This window comes from Poecilia mexicana, unplaced genomic scaffold (genome assembly GCF_051168715.1).
Source record: "Poecilia mexicana isolate PSO_F unplaced genomic scaffold, ASM5116871v1 scaffold_19, whole genome shotgun sequence".
Lineage (NCBI taxonomy): Eukaryota > Metazoa > Chordata > Actinopteri > Cyprinodontiformes > Poeciliidae > Poecilia > Poecilia mexicana.
In genome coordinates, this window is record NW_028263388.1 from 25,607,042 (window position 1) to 25,622,566 (window position 15,525).

Sequence of the window (15,525 nt, forward strand, 5' to 3'; positions counted from 1 at the left end):
TTCACTAGCTGTTATATGTTGCAATAACTGACTGTGTGAAGCAATTGGTTTGTATGTGACAGTGGGGATTGACCAGCAAGGTATCCCACAATGCTTTGGGCCACCAGCAGTAGCAACCTAATTAAGCCACTTTATTTGTCACAAAAATTTACTTTAAGATGTTTAAGGTGAAAATGTAGACTCCAACAGTTCATCTATACAGCCAGTTCTTCAAGAATGATCCACTTTCAGAGTAGTAGAGCACTGATCTAGTTTTTAGCATTTACATTTGAGTACATGAAACTGCACCGTGAGTGAGTTGTATGCTCATTTCCATGACCTCTCTTCGCATATGATAGTGTGGTTCCCAAACTTTTTGAGATATGTGATTCTATGCATCATGTGGATAGAGAATACATCATGACAGGTAACAAAAACAAAGAGCAATGAGCATGCTCTGTATTCTTACGTTCTTGTTTTATTTATTTGCCAATTGAATAAATATAAATATATTTTAATGAAATAAAATAGCTACTGCAGTGTATGCAGAGCATTACAAGCACAAAGAACGGCTCTCAGTGAGGTTTCAGTCCTATAGGACTAAGTCAAGATCCGTCCAGAAGAATCGGATCGTTCCTGAATGTCATATTACTATATTGCACTTTGGTCACAGCGTTGTCCCATATCTGCGACATATCAGTAAACACCTCCACACGTGTCTTGGAGCTCCGCGTGCGAGTAAAGGTGGAGGCATGGGTGACAACAGACAAGTAAGTCACGTTATTGTTCGGATTTTACGGCGCTACCTTAAGTCCCTGAACTTCACATTTTAACGGAAAAACTGTGAAAAGTTCTTTGTGTTTTTGCTGGTTTGCTGCCATGATTCTAACACACCTGCAGCAGCAGCAGGTCTCCTTCACTGCCGCACAGGTGTAAACCCAGCGCGAGCGTCGTAGCGCTCATGTTGCGTTTAAAGGTGGCTTTGAAAAACAGGTTACCACATATTAACAACGGAATAAACAGTTTTAACTGCTGATAAAAGTAACAGAGGACACAGATATGGAAGTGTGGAATCCCCCTACTGTATCAAATTGACATAGTTGGCCATTCTAAGGTAAAAACCGAGCGCATACAGCGTTCATGTTTTTTTGTGTGTGTTTTTTTTACATCCAGTACATAAGGGTACATAAGGGGAGGTCAAAAAATATATGGTACTACTTTGTGTCAAATTTTAATTAATCGAGTTTGATGGATTAAAATGCCACGCCCAAATCAAAATCGATGTTATCGCACACAAACATCTGTTTATTTACGTCATAAAATGCTTATCGCACACAAACACCTGTTAAATCTGCGTCATAAAATGCTTATCGTATAAAAACATATGTTTTGATTTAAATTAATTTCTTATCAATAATAAAACAGGCAGCATTCTGGAACATTCTCTCTTGCATCATATAAAATTAAGTTGATATCAATGTAAAGCAGACATGATTCTGGAACATTCTCTCTTGCATCATATAAGTTCTTATCAATATAAAACAGGCAGCATTCTGGAACTTTCTGTTAAATCAATTGGTTAATAAGGGGTGAGGCCTTCTATAAAATATTCTGGAACCTTCTTTCTCTCTTGCATCATATAAGTTCTTATCAAAAATAAACAAGACAAGATTCTGGAACCTTCTCTTAAATCAAATGGTTAATAAGGGGTGAGGTCCTCTTTGTGACTTTTGACCCAGTTATACCAATGCAAATTTTCTGATGCAACTCCTCCTCAGACAGATAGACTCCACCCCCAACTGCTTTTATCTTCCTGCTCCTGGCAGATGCTCCAGCCCACTTTTATGAGCTTCTGTTTGAATCAGCCAATAGAGATAAAGGGGTGGGATTTCTGTTTTTCTCCTTTAAATAATTTTTGGAGGCCCTGTCATTCTTCTCGTTGCATTTGGTAGAGGAAGATCCACTTTGCTCTGACAGAAAACAAACAAACAAAAAAATGGTTCGCATTAAAAGAGAAAAGCCTCAAAAGAGAAGACAGCAAGAAGCTACAAGAGCATGTAGCTCATCTGCTCCAACCTCACAGACTACAAATGGACAAACCATCACAAGGCCCTGCTCCATGGCTGATGCTCCATCCTTTGCACTCCTGGATACAAATCTGGTCTTACCTCCATCAGCAGCGTTTGAATCCTCGATTCAGCACGAGATTCCCACCTTCCAGGACTCCCAGCATGCTCCGCCTGTTTCCAATGAATCCCACTCTGCTGAAGCTCCTTCATCCGGTGTGGGAAAAACCAACACCACCCGGTGTTGTCCAGTGGGACCTCCCTTCTCTGTCAGACTCCAAGCTCGGTCTATTCAATTCCAGTCCATAAATTGGATGCTTCCCAGAAGTCCTCCTTTTTTTGTGCAAGAGAAAACCTGAAGACAAAAGGCAGCAGGTTGTGAAGTGAGGTGGAGAAGCTAGTCTGCTAACATCCAACTCAACTGCTTGAAGATCCAAAAACAATCAGATGGGAATCCCACCACCTGCTCCATGCATCACCCCAAGAAGTAAATCATGACAGTTGGACAAAGTTTCCTCTTATTTATTTTTATTTTTTTTTTGCTTCATTCATATAAATGTAATCTAATAAAGAACTTTTATCTCCACCTCCAAGCCTGGATCCACTCTCAGTCACTTCATCCCAGTCAAGGCTGATGAAGAAATTTAGGTCAAGGAAATTATAGTCACTATGTACTCATTAGTTAAGCATTTAATAAATCATGTTAATTGTTATATTAATTTCAAATCATAATAAAAAAACAGAATAGTTTATTTCATAAACAAAAATGTATCTGTGTTTAACTTCTTCACCGTTTCTTTCTCTGTGCTGCTCTCAGCTGGTATCTGATGAACCGTCCTCCACTCTGTCACTTCAGCCAACCAACTTGCCTCGGGGTGAATGAAGATCCAAAATAATCTCGAGTCACTATCTACTAAATTGTCAAGTATTTTATTGACTAATATTTTGTTTTTTACAGTAAATTTAAAAAAAAAATACAATTTAAATAAAAAGACAATGGATAAATTTTGTGGACAACTGATGTGTATTTTTAACTTTGAGAGCTTTTCTTTCTCTGCGCTGCATCAGCTGCTGAGCTCAGCCTGCATCAGATAAACCAACAGCCCCTCTGCAACGGTCACTTTACCCCTGCTAGGGATGGGAAATAGTAAAAGTCAAAGATATGTGGAACCAATAAACTGTCAACCATCAATACATTTTTTAGAATAATAATAAGACAAGCATACTGTTACAATTATTACAATAGCTTAATCCTATGAACAAGTTTTTGCTGTTTCTTTCTCTGTGCTGCACTCGGCTTGTATGAGATAACCCAGCAGCCTGTCTCCCACGGTCACTTTAGGCTGTTGCTTATTTAAAAAAAAAAAGTCAAGGAAATCTGGTTCTACTGTTCCCTAACTCAACAAGTATTTACTAAGCCATCAAACATGTACAAAATTATTAATATTAGTACAGGTTAATCATTTTAAATTAAGTTAGAATTGCTTACCATGTCTTTAGTTTTTTTTTTCTGTCAGGTTGTTTTCTATTTATCATTTTAAACTCCTCTCCTATCTAGAGAAACCAAAAGAAAAACACCGTAGCACTAGCACACGATTAAAGAACATACTTTTTCATAGAGATTAGGACAGAGCACAAGAATGACAGGATTGAGTGGAAGTTTGATATCTTGGCCTCTAGTCAAACCTGAGCCCATATAAAAAATAAATGCGTAATTAAAGATTAGCTTTGTGCATTTCATCGTAAACCAAAAATGAACCAGCTTTAATAAAATTCCTCTTGTTCATGTGTGTCAAGCTTAAACACACACACAAAAAAGGAAGAGTCTGTTAGTTTATGGAAAACTATTTTAATATTTAGTTGTTGTTTTTTTCTGATTGAAACAAGCCTGACCTCTACTACGTTTACACTACATCTACCGTTACCTGCACAAGACATATGAGAAACATTTTTATCATCCTGTCTGATTATGCATTGCCCATGCTGTTAGTGATTCTATTCAATCGTTCAACCTTATTTTTTCCTCAATATCTTTCCTAAAACCCATTTAGTACCATCTATGGTTCAATTACTGGTTGCCATCTTTAAAACACCAGGGCAAGAACATGTATGCAGTTAAGTGTTGTAGGAAATAGACCTCCCTGAAAGGAGAAAAGTTGGAAAGAAAAAACAGGAAAACATGACCACAGAAGCAAATCCACTCAGAGCTGGTCTCCAAATTCAATTCTGAAGCAAAACTGTATCAGTAGATCCACAAGTCCACCACACTTTTCAGATGTTTTTTTTTTCTTTTCTAATCCTTACCTTTATAAACCATGTATCCCATATAATTGTCAATCTATTGGAAAAAAAAAGGAATACACTGAAATATGTGGTTATTTACTTTCCTACATTTGTTACGCTCCTGCACTGGACTTTCTTTTTTTTTCTCTCGAGTTGAATGTCTGAATGTTTTAGCACGTTGAATTCTCTCGTTACTGAAATCAGTACAGACAAAGTTTCAAAAATGAACATTTTTCATTTTCATATTGTTTTCTTGTAAGCTAACAAGTGAACCATTCTTTATAATAAATCCCTCTAGTCAATATGTCATCACGAACAGTTTACCTCATTAGGATGAAAAAGGTGATTGGGCAGTTTAGCTGAAATGTTAATTTAGTAGATTTTCTTTTATTACCTCAGAGGCAGGACTTTGATTAGACCCTAACCTGCTAATGACCACACAGCAAACTTCCTTCTGCTTTATCTAATGTAAGTTTTTGCATCAGTGAAATAAGAACATGTTTAGTTTACGGTCACGGATCTACTTGCAGCCAGACCCGAGCCATACAGGACACAAACTTTCATCTCTGTTACCTTCTCCCTTTTGCAAGTGAGTTATTTTTTTAAAAAGTAGTTGACAGTCTTTTTTTTTCTTTTTTTTTTTTGCTCGTCAATATGTGATCGCAGTAAAGTCAGAAACACAAACATTACGCTAACAAAGTATTTTTTTTTCGCTCTACTAAAATGTACGATCTTTCAAATTCATCTATGTTGTGAATTCATACTGTTAAATTCTGTGCTGTGTATAATCGAAAAGATAGTGACCAAAAAAAAACAACAACAAAAACCCTGCAAGACATGTTTTTGACAACCTTGATTTAAGTATTAACTGTCTGCTAGGAAGGGTCCAGTGAACATTTTAGTTTATTTTCAATTGCATCTGTTTGGCTTTCCACAAAGAAAATTTTTGTAGTCCTCAACTTGATGAAGTGTGGAATGAGTTAAGCATGAAAATCAAGGAATGTTCAAACTGTTTAAATCATGATTTCAGCAAATGGTCTTCACTGCACATCAATATGAAAAAAAAAAATATATATTTCTTTCAATGTTTGTTGCACAAATTCACATACTATCTGTTCACTAATGTTCACCAACAGACAGTTCACCTCTTGTAATTGATAAGCTTATAAATGATTAATGTTATCCTTTCAGTTCCCTCCCAGTGAGGCGGTGCTTCACTGGGAGGGAACTGTCCGTCTCAAGCAGAAGATGTTAAATGATTAGCAATGTTTTATAGGTTGACGAAAGCAAAGATTGGTATTTTTTGGTAACATCAAAAGTTCATTTTTGAGGCAAACAGAAAATCCAGCTTATTGTAGTTTACTATAAACTTGGACTGAAATCCCCCTTGACAAATTTGGAAAAAAAAATATTCAGCTAAAGTGGGTGGTGCTTTAAGGCACAGAGTGACTCAGCCAAGTGTTGGGAGTATGATGGAGAGGCTATAGAAGGATCTTTCTACCAGGAGGAGTTACAGAAAGTAAAGATGGGACAGGAGAGAGTTTATCACGTTGATAAGATCTTGAAGCGCAGGACTGTGAGGGGAGAAAAGCAAGTGTTTGTCAAATGGAAAAACTGGCCTTCAAAATTTAATAGCTGGGTCCGGCTCAGTGACCTCTCAGATGTGTAAAGAAGGCCTACAGTGTACAACAATATGTCAGCAGGAGGAGAAGACAGAGAACAAGAAGGCTTCTATGTGACCCTGCCTTCTAATGCTTGCAAACAGCTCTTTAAAGACAATACAAGCTCAAACTTTAAAACAGAGTTGGCCAAAGCTATTGATTTAAAAGGTCATTGGGTTGTAGGTCTGTGTGAAGTTATAATACCACATACCTGGTACAACCTGCCTACTCACTCGGCCTACTTTGAGCTCCGTAGAGTCTTAATTCAACCATCAGACAAAACTGAAGGCCAGGATGGAATTGACATCTACAGCCAGAAATTTGGTGCTGGAGGCTATTATGACAGACCACAAGACATACTGGAACATTTTGTGCCTGCACTGAAAAAGTACAGCAATACTTCAGATGTGTCTTACAATAATGTGACAAAGCGCTTCGAATTTAAAGGAAATGGACAATTTCAAATCAAAGTGGGGGCTCCACTCGCCTACATTCTCGGACTGAAAGTGAACGAATGGTTTACAGTGTCCAACAGGAGCGCAACATACCCCTCAGGGGCCGGCATGCTCGCAAATTTGTTTATATACTCTGACATTGTGCATCACCAAATAGTTGGAGACAGCTTCTCGCCGCTGCTGGGTGTTGTGACAGTGAGAGGGAAATTTGGTGATATAATTAGCATAAGATACAACACTACGCATTATATACCCGTGTCAAAAAGTTACATCAAAACAATTTCCATTCAGATCAAAACAGATCGAAATAGATTTGTGGATTTTGTTTATGGGAAATCGATAATAAAACTGCATTTTAAACCTGTCCCAGATAGCACAGAATGATTGAAACAACATTGAATCAATGTCAGCCAGAAACATTGAATCAACGTTGAACGCTGACATTGAAACAACATTGAAAGTGGTCGGTGACTTGTATGTTGAATCAACATTAGGGTTTCAACCATAACTGACATATCAATGTTGATTCAACCATCATCTGTATGTCAACTTGTATGCATATTTGTGTTGATAGTACATTGAATCAGTTATGAATCAATGTTGATTCTACATTATATCAATGTTGAGTCAACCATCATCTGAACGTGGATCTGCATGCATATTTGTGTTGATTCTACATTGAATCAATGTTGATTCAACACTCATTTGACTGTGGATGTACATGCAGATTTGGGTTGTTTTTATATTGAATGAAAGCTAAGGATTTATGTACATTTTAGGTCTGATAGGTCTACATCATAACATGCCACTAAAAGTTTCTTCACTGGTGTTAAACACTATATTATTGGCAGATGATGGGTAAACTGTGTACAAAAGTTTAAAAATGACAACATGGGTTTGATTTAACATTTTATTTAAGAAAAGAGGGACAGATCTTTAAACATATTTGACTCCTTTTTGACTGTCAAAACAACAGTCTGTTGTCCACAGAAGAACAGAGTCCATGAAGTTAAGCTTTGTACTGTATGAAGTAGGGAAACAGTACAAGTTGTGGTAACCCCAGTTTGACTCTGGTTGGCGTCACTTTGATTCCTTGTGATGTCTTCCTCTCATTCTGGCGCATAATGAAGCCACTTCTTGACAGTTTCGCTGCAGTCCTCAAGAGTCAGCTTTCGGTCAAACTGCAGAGCAACAGCTGAAAAAAATAAAAGTGAGGAGGGTGCCAGTTAGAAATATGATAAACATTTGAAAAGTTCTGAAACACAATGAAAGATTAAACACTGTACTGGTTACAGGTCTGAGAACAAATACAAACCATATAGTTCCCTATGTACACTCACTGTTAAATTAATATCTTAATCTTTCATTAATATTTATCTTAATGTTTACATATACAACTGCATTTACCCATCAAGCTGCAGTATAGTGTAGGATTTATGATATTGATATTAAATCAATATTTAAAATAAAGGGCTGTTTATCAGAAAACCTAACAATAAAACTCAGGGAGGATCAGGTTTATTTAACACACCAGAGACAAATAAATCGAACAAAAGGTGATTTATAGTGTAGTTGGAAAAATTATAATTTATACAGAATAAACTTCCATCAAATAGCTGGTTCAATCTTCCATCAACTACAAATATTTCCAAATAAGTTGATTAAATTCCTTAAAAAGTGTCTATATGCTAATAAAGATCCCACACAAGTAACAATAGTCCAGTTCAATTTAACCAGTTACCAATCCAAGGATCAACAGACTGAATCAGTCATTAGCAGGTTTAGTTCAGTGTTTCCCTTCTGCCTCACCTGGATTGAATCTGTGGATGATTAACAACCTTCTGCACTTCTTGATGGCTGCAGACGTTCATGTAATCATCCAACTCAGCTGTTCTGGTACAGAGGCTCATTTAAGCACGACCCTAAGCATATCATAATAAAAAGTTAAAAACAAGTGATTACTATCACAACAATTTAAAGCCCACCTGGAGCAGCCAGCCTTACACTTCCTTGTCCACCACATGCTCTCCCAGACCAAACAATAGGCCCTGCCCTATTTTAAAAACTCAAATCCCACAAAATCTCGCAGGATTTCATACTTAGGCCTGGAGTGGTGGGTAGGATGAAAATAATACAAAAGGAGACATGACCTCAATTATTAAAAATATCCGTTTTGCCCCAAAATAACCAGGATTACTATGGGCACAAAACAATGTCCTTATTTTTCAGTAAACACATTTAAGATCAAAGTAATATTGAAAAACTTACCATAAAAGTGCTCAGCGGAGAATTCAATTCAGAAGCCGGTAGCAAACAAGCCAGCAGCAAAGTGGCTGTTTGGTTGGGACAAACCACAAGTGTAAAATTGGGGAGGTGGACTGTACAACTCCTAGTACAGACTTGTAGATGTTTTTGTGTCAACACATTATGCACAGTCAGTAATAATATTTACAGACAAGTAAGAAAATGTACAGAAAGGAATCACAACCCACTGTTCTCAACATGTAGTGCTTAATTTGAAACATGATTAACCCCCACCTAGTAATAAAATGTTCTGACCCAGAGCTCAAGGAGGGGGAGGGAAGAAGGAATGAGAGGGGGTAAAGAGGAGAAGGTTGGGAGGAGCGACTGGGTGGGGGAGGTTTGGGAGGGAGTAGGGGGAGATGAGGAGGTGATGAGGGCTGCAACAAACTGCCCAGATTGCACACAACGGTAAATAAACGTTGAATTATAGTTAGAATGGTTGATTTTTGGTTGAGGTCAACAACTGACGGTTGATCAACCATCAAACAACCATCCACCTCCAGCCAAGTAACCAATGTTGAAACTGTGTCATTGAGTCAATGTTGTTTTGTGGTTGAAATCTCATGAATGAAATGCTAATGTCTGATCAACGACTGATCAATGTTGAATCAATGTCAGCTCTTTTGCCACACCCCTTCCCCTCCTCTCCTCCTCATCAGAGCTCTGGGTCAGAGCATTTTATTACTGAGTGGGGGGTATTACATTCTAAATTAACCTCTGTAAAGGATAGTGGGTGAAGATTCATTTCTGTACATTTTCTTTCTTTTTCATAAAAAAGTCCTACTGACCATTTGTGTGTGATATATTGACACAAAAACATCTACAACTTACTACAAGGAGTGGAGCGGTCCACCCCCACCATTTACATGAGTGGGATGTCCCAAACACACAGCCACTTCGCTGTTGGCTTGTTGGAAAATATGTTAATTCAATGTTGAATTGCCATCATGTGCAATCTGGGCAGGCGCAGAGCTATGGGGGGGGGGGCTTAAATATCTGATTATAGACTGAGAAAGTCTACCGCCTGTTGAGAAAGGTCTATTTAATGTTAAAGTTACTTTCCCTCAATGGAATATATACTAGTCAGTCCCAGTGACCGTTTCACTCACGGTTTAGCCGATGTGTTTCCTGGGTAAAGATCAACCAAAAAACGCAGACCAACCTCCCCGCCCCTCGCTCAACAGTTTCTGGTAGCGCAGGCGATAAACGTCAGAGGCCTGGTGATTAGCCCCGCCCCCCGGCCCAACGCTGACTTGTTCCACTAGTGAATCTGGGTACAGAACAGAATCACAACTCAGTGTTGTCAACACATAGTGCTTAAGTTAAAATGTGATTAACCCTCACCTAAAAGGGGTTGTGCTGTGGTGGCGCAGGGGTTAAGCACAAACCACAATCAAGGACTCAGTCCTCAACACAGCTGTCACAGGTTCAATTCCTGACCTTGGCAACCTTTGCTGCATTACCCCCCCTCTCTCATCACCCACCTTCCTGTCAATTAACTATCAAATAAAGGCCACTAGCCAAAACAATCTTTTAAAATGTGAAAAATGAAAAACCCTCACTTAAAATTAAAGTTGTTTCACCCGATTGAGGGGTAGATGGGCCCAGGTGGGGGGAAAGCAGTGTGCGTGTGTTTTTGGCGGGTGGAGGGAAGGGGGTTGGGCGTTTGAATGGCAGGCGGTGGTGAGGGGTGCAAAAAACACCTGAACACTTTGATTACTAGTTTTTCCCAAACCTTATCCTCAAGGCAAACTGACCTGCATGCTTTCAGTTCAGCAAAACCTTGTTAATCAAATGTTAATTAAAATCATGTGTGCTGAATTAGGGAAATGGCTAAAACTTGCAGGGCAGTGTGCCTGGTGGACCGGTGCTGAAAAACACTGGATTCGATGTTGGCATTTCAATCAATGAATGTTAATTGGCTAGAATTGAATGGTTGTTTGATGGTTGATCCAGCTTCTGTCGTTGACCTGAACCATACATACAGCCTTTGTGATCATAATTCAACATTGAATTAACATCGTGTGCTATCTGGGTAGTTCTTCCCCAAACCTTGACATCAATCAAACTGACCTGTGTTTTTTCAGTTCAGCAAAACCCCGTTAATCAGACATCAATTAATATCATGTGTGTTGAATTGGGGAAATGCCTAAAACTTGTAGGGCCTGGAGGACCAGTGGTGAAACACATTGGATTCGACGTTGGCATTTCATTTATTTGATGTCAACCACAAAACAACATTGATTCAATGACACAGTTTCAACATTAGTTAATTGGCTAGAATTGAATGGTTGTTTTATAGTTGATCCACCATCAGTTGTCGACCTCAACCAAACATGCAACCTTTGTGATGATAATTCAACATTGAATTAACATATTTTCCAACAAGCCAACAGCGAAGCAGCTGTGTGTTTGGGACATCCCACTCATGTAAACGGTGGGGGTGGACCCCTCCACTCCTTGTAGTAAGTTGTAGATGTTTTTGTGTCAATATATCACACACACAGTCAGTGAGAATTGTTATGAACAAGTAAGAAAATGTACAGAAAGGAATCACCACCGACTATCCTCTGCAGTGGTTAATTTAAATGTAATAACCCCCGCTCAGTAATAAAATACTCTGACCCAGAGCGCTGATGAGGAGGAGAGGAGGGGAAGGGGTGCGGCAATACATCTGACATTGATTCAATATTGATCAGATGTTGATCAGACATCAGCATTTCAGTCATTAGATTTCAACCACAAAACAACATTGATTCAATGACACAGTTTCAACATTGGTTACTTGGCTAGAGGTGGATGGTTGTTTGATGGTTGATCCACCGTCATTTGTCGTCTTCAACCAAAAATCAACCATTAATCAGACTTCGGCATTTCAGTGATCAGATTTCAACCACAAAACAACGTTGATTCAATGTCACAGTTTCAACGGTTTGATTGGATGGTTGTTTGATGGTTGATCCACCGTCATTTGTCGACTTCAACCAAAAATCAACGATTCTAACTATTTTTCAACGTTGATTTAACATCATGTGCTATCTGGGGTGTCACCCCCACAATCCATTTAGCAAGATTCAAATGGCATTTTTTCCGCAGTCACACATGGTCAATGACCCAAACAGATTTGTTCACTATTATGTCAGCCAAACTGGAGGCGACCTTTCGTTTTTCCAGGGTGCGCCTGTCATGTATGGCAGGGGCCTTGGCTCGTTGTTTTCCAGGCTTTTCCGATTTGTGTCCCCACTTGTTAGAAAAGGGTTTTCTATAGCTAAACCCCACCTGAAAACTGCAGCTTCAAACATCGCATCTGATGTCATAAGTAAAGCTGTTAGTAAAATGACCCGTCCTGCACAGAACAGAGCTGAGCAAGAAGGCTCAGGAATAATGATGCTCTCTAAACGGGGGAAAACCAGACCCCCAGGTAAACGTGTCTGGGTGGCTAAAATACAAGCTGCAAAGAAGAAAAAAAAATCAGATGCCGCGAGAAGGCAACGAGGAAAGAAGCGCTCCAAAACTTCTGACATATTTTCATAATGTCTCTCCTACACAACAAATCTGCAGAATGCACACTGACTGAACTGGATTTATTTTCAGCTCCAATGACTCAACTCTCCATCGAAGATAAGATCTACACAGAAATCCACCCTCTGTCTGCCATCAGTGACTCCTCACCCATTGAATTTTACATCAGCAGTGAAGGTGACTCATACGTGGATCTTAATGACAGTTTATTGTATCTCAGAGTTAAGATTACTAATGCAGATGGCTCCAACATTGCTAATGATGCTGCCGTGGGACTTATTAACTACCCACTTAACACAATTTTTGGTCAAGTTGATGTTACACTTGGTGATCGTCTGATATCTCAATCCAGTGCAACACATCCGTACCGGGCAATCATTGAGACACTCCTGAACTATTCCAAGGACTCTTTGAAATCCCAATTTAGTACGGGGCTGTTTTATAAGGATACAGCTGGCGAGATGGATTCAATTGTCACCGATGATGGACCTAACCTGGGTCTTAATCAGAGAGCAAACTTTACAGGAGAGTCCACCCCATGTTCCCTGCTTGGAGTGTTGCATTTTGACCTGGCATTTTCTGAAAAGCTAATCATAAACGCGGTGGATCTGAAAATTAAGCTTACACGCGCAGACGATGCATTCTGCCTCATGTGTGCCAGAGACTCAACTTTCAAGCTCAAGATTTTATCTGCGTCTCTGTTTATCAAGAAAGTGACTGTGTCCCCAGCTGTGCGGATCGGACACGCATCAGCGTTGCTCAGAGGAAATGCTCTGTACAACCTCTCCCGAGTTAATGTCAAGACTTTTTCAATTCCAGAGCGATCTAGAATTTGCACACAAGAAAATCTGTTCTTGGGTTTGATTCCAAAATATGTGGTACTTGGAATGGTGGATCATGCAGCCTTCACTGGTGCTCGAGAATTAAATCCCTTTCACTTTAAACACTATGACCTCGAATTTCTGGCTCTGTGTAAAAACGGAAGGCAGATTCCAGCCAAAGCCTTACAGTCAAACTTTGAGCAAGGTGATACTGTGAGGGAATACTATAATCTGATAACAGCAACAGGAAGACATCTTAAGGACTTACCCCTGAGTATATCCCGTACAGAGTTTTGCCAAGGTTATTCACTCTTTGCATTTAATTTAAATCCTGCAGGAGACACGGATGCTCTGTCTCCACAGTCTAGCGGCTCCCTGAGACTGGAACTAAGATTTCGGAGACCTCTTCCAACCACAGTCACCTTGATCACAAGAGATGTTTCACTAAGTCTAAGATGTGTGAGCCACGGATGACATTCCCTTTATAGATCAATTCACCTTTTGGTGTCCATCCGTCACTGTTTTGACTCAGTTTTGTTAATATATACTCTGCATTCCTGTGTGATTGTTTAGGAATGGCTATCAATAGCTCTGACACCTTATCTTGACTTGCAGCCAACGGCCCTGAGGCCTCAGGTTGCTGCTGCTGGTGCTGTTGCTGCTGCTGCAGAGTCTCTCCTTGCTGTGTTTCTGCTGACTCATCTGTGGCCTGCTTTCGGAGTGAAAACGTGACCCGTTCTTCTTCGGCCTGGCCTTGTTTCATTAAAGTCAAATAGCGCTGTAAAAGTGCATCATATTTTTTAATCTTTTCATAAGAGGACATGGTGGGATGTTCTAAAATCAGCCTCATTTCTTGATCCAGGTTCCATTCTGCGTTGTCTCTTATTGTAGTGTTTTTTGATTGACTCGGATGTTGATTGAGTTGGTCAGGAGAGATCAAGTACATTTTTTGTGCCATGTTTTATTTTCTAATTATGCCAGACAAAATTTCACCAAGAATGGGAACAACTGCAGCAATTAATGGAAGAAATCCTCCACTCTGAGAGCTCAGAATTTTTCTTTTTCTTTTGATCCCAACCTTTTTATCCGCTAAAATTCTGATATACTTTTTTTGTTTCTTCAAGGCGTTGAAATGTGAAGTGGAAAGGTGAATGTTGCCTTTAAGAACATTTAACGCGACTTCACACAGGGTTTGAATAAAGTCTGCAGAGCAGGTTTTCAGAAAATCCTTTCTTTGTTTAGGGCTGGATTGAGAGAGAGCCTTAAGAAAATGGGCATTGCGTTTTATACGTGCAGACATTGCAAAAGCATCAGTAGCTTTTCTTCTTCTTTTGTGGCAAATAGTGGTTAACTGCCCTGGAAGTAGTCCGGTGCGTAACCTGTACTCATCTGGGCAGTCTGGTGTGAAATCAACAATTATATATCCGTACGGAACGCTGGTGGCGTCTCGAAAGCTCTCCAGGAAGTAAGATTTTTTACTGGGAAACATTTGGTGAGCTAAAATACTGATTTGCAATTTATCCCTCGGATTTTTGAATAGAACAAAGTAGGTACAATTCAAACTAATTGTTCTGGTATGTTTTCCTTTAAGGAAAAGATTCTGGGTCAAGAAAAATGCACTGATTCTTTTATGATGCCGGTACTGTGTAAAAATTTTTTACTACATCCGGATGTTCTGCAGCCTCAAAAATCAAGTCGTCAATTATAACTAAGTGAGAGGAGGCCTCTGGAGGAAAGAGGTTACTGTCATTTATAAAATCATCTGGAAGACCTTGTATGAGTTTTAAATTTTTATTTGTTTTTTTCAGTTGCATATACAAAGGTTGCATAGAGGCAAAAAAGTACACAACATTTTCTGGTTTTTCACTCATAGTAGACAAACAATTTTCAAGAACATTGAATACAAAGTTTGTTTTCCCAGAACCGCTGGGCCCGGTAATGAGACATGAAAAAGGGCACTGCAATTTTGGATCAAAGTTTTTCACCTCTTGAAAATCCATCATTTGAGACATTTTATTTTATTTTCTGTGTCACTCTCTCTCTCTCTGCCTTTTAGTATCCAAAAGGGAGGGTTTTTCCATCAGCCAAGAGTCTGTGCTTGTCATACACTACTCTGAAAGTCTTTAAGAATGACTGGTTTTTCAAATGGAAGAGAAGTCCAGCTCCCCTGATGAGCAGAAGATGGTCTGTGGCAGGCCTCCCCCTCTGAAATAGAGTGGTTATAGAGTGGTGAGGGGGCGGGTCCTCAGAGGAGGTTGGCTCTGGAGGCGGAGCTAAAAATCTCAATCTTTTCTTGACAGTTAAAATATCCATCCAAGTGCGGGAGCTTCGAAACAAGTTGGAGATCAGATCTCCAACTTGCCAGATTTTATCTGACCATACCTGAAACGGGACAGCCAGCATGGTCCTGAATATTCCTGTGTCTGAATTGAAA

At 39.4% G+C, this 15,525-nt stretch overlaps 2 long non-coding RNA genes across 3 annotated transcripts; one reads left to right on the forward strand and one right to left on the reverse strand.

Moving 5' to 3' along the window:
* The first annotated feature begins 1,568 nt into the window (after nucleotides 1-1,568).
* LOC148153789 (uncharacterized) lies at nucleotides 1,569-5,723 on the forward strand. The gene is made up of 2 exons (XR_015761499.1): nucleotides 1,569-2,532; nucleotides 2,863-5,723. It is a non-coding gene; the product is annotated as an uncharacterized LOC148153789 (long non-coding RNA).
* Nucleotides 5,724-7,340: 1,617 nt separating this feature from the next.
* Nucleotides 7,341-9,656, reverse strand: LOC148153790 (uncharacterized). Of its 2 annotated transcripts, XR_015761493.1 has the most exons (3): nucleotides 8,713-9,656; nucleotides 8,254-8,366; nucleotides 7,341-7,639 (listed from the first exon to the last, which is right to left on the reverse strand). It is a non-coding gene; the product is annotated as an uncharacterized LOC148153790 (long non-coding RNA). The 2 variants fall into 2 exon arrangements; XR_015761492.1 differs by lacking the exon at nucleotides 8,713-9,656 and having other exon boundaries at nucleotides 8,254-8,699.
* Between the last annotated feature and the right edge of the window lie 5,869 nt (nucleotides 9,657-15,525).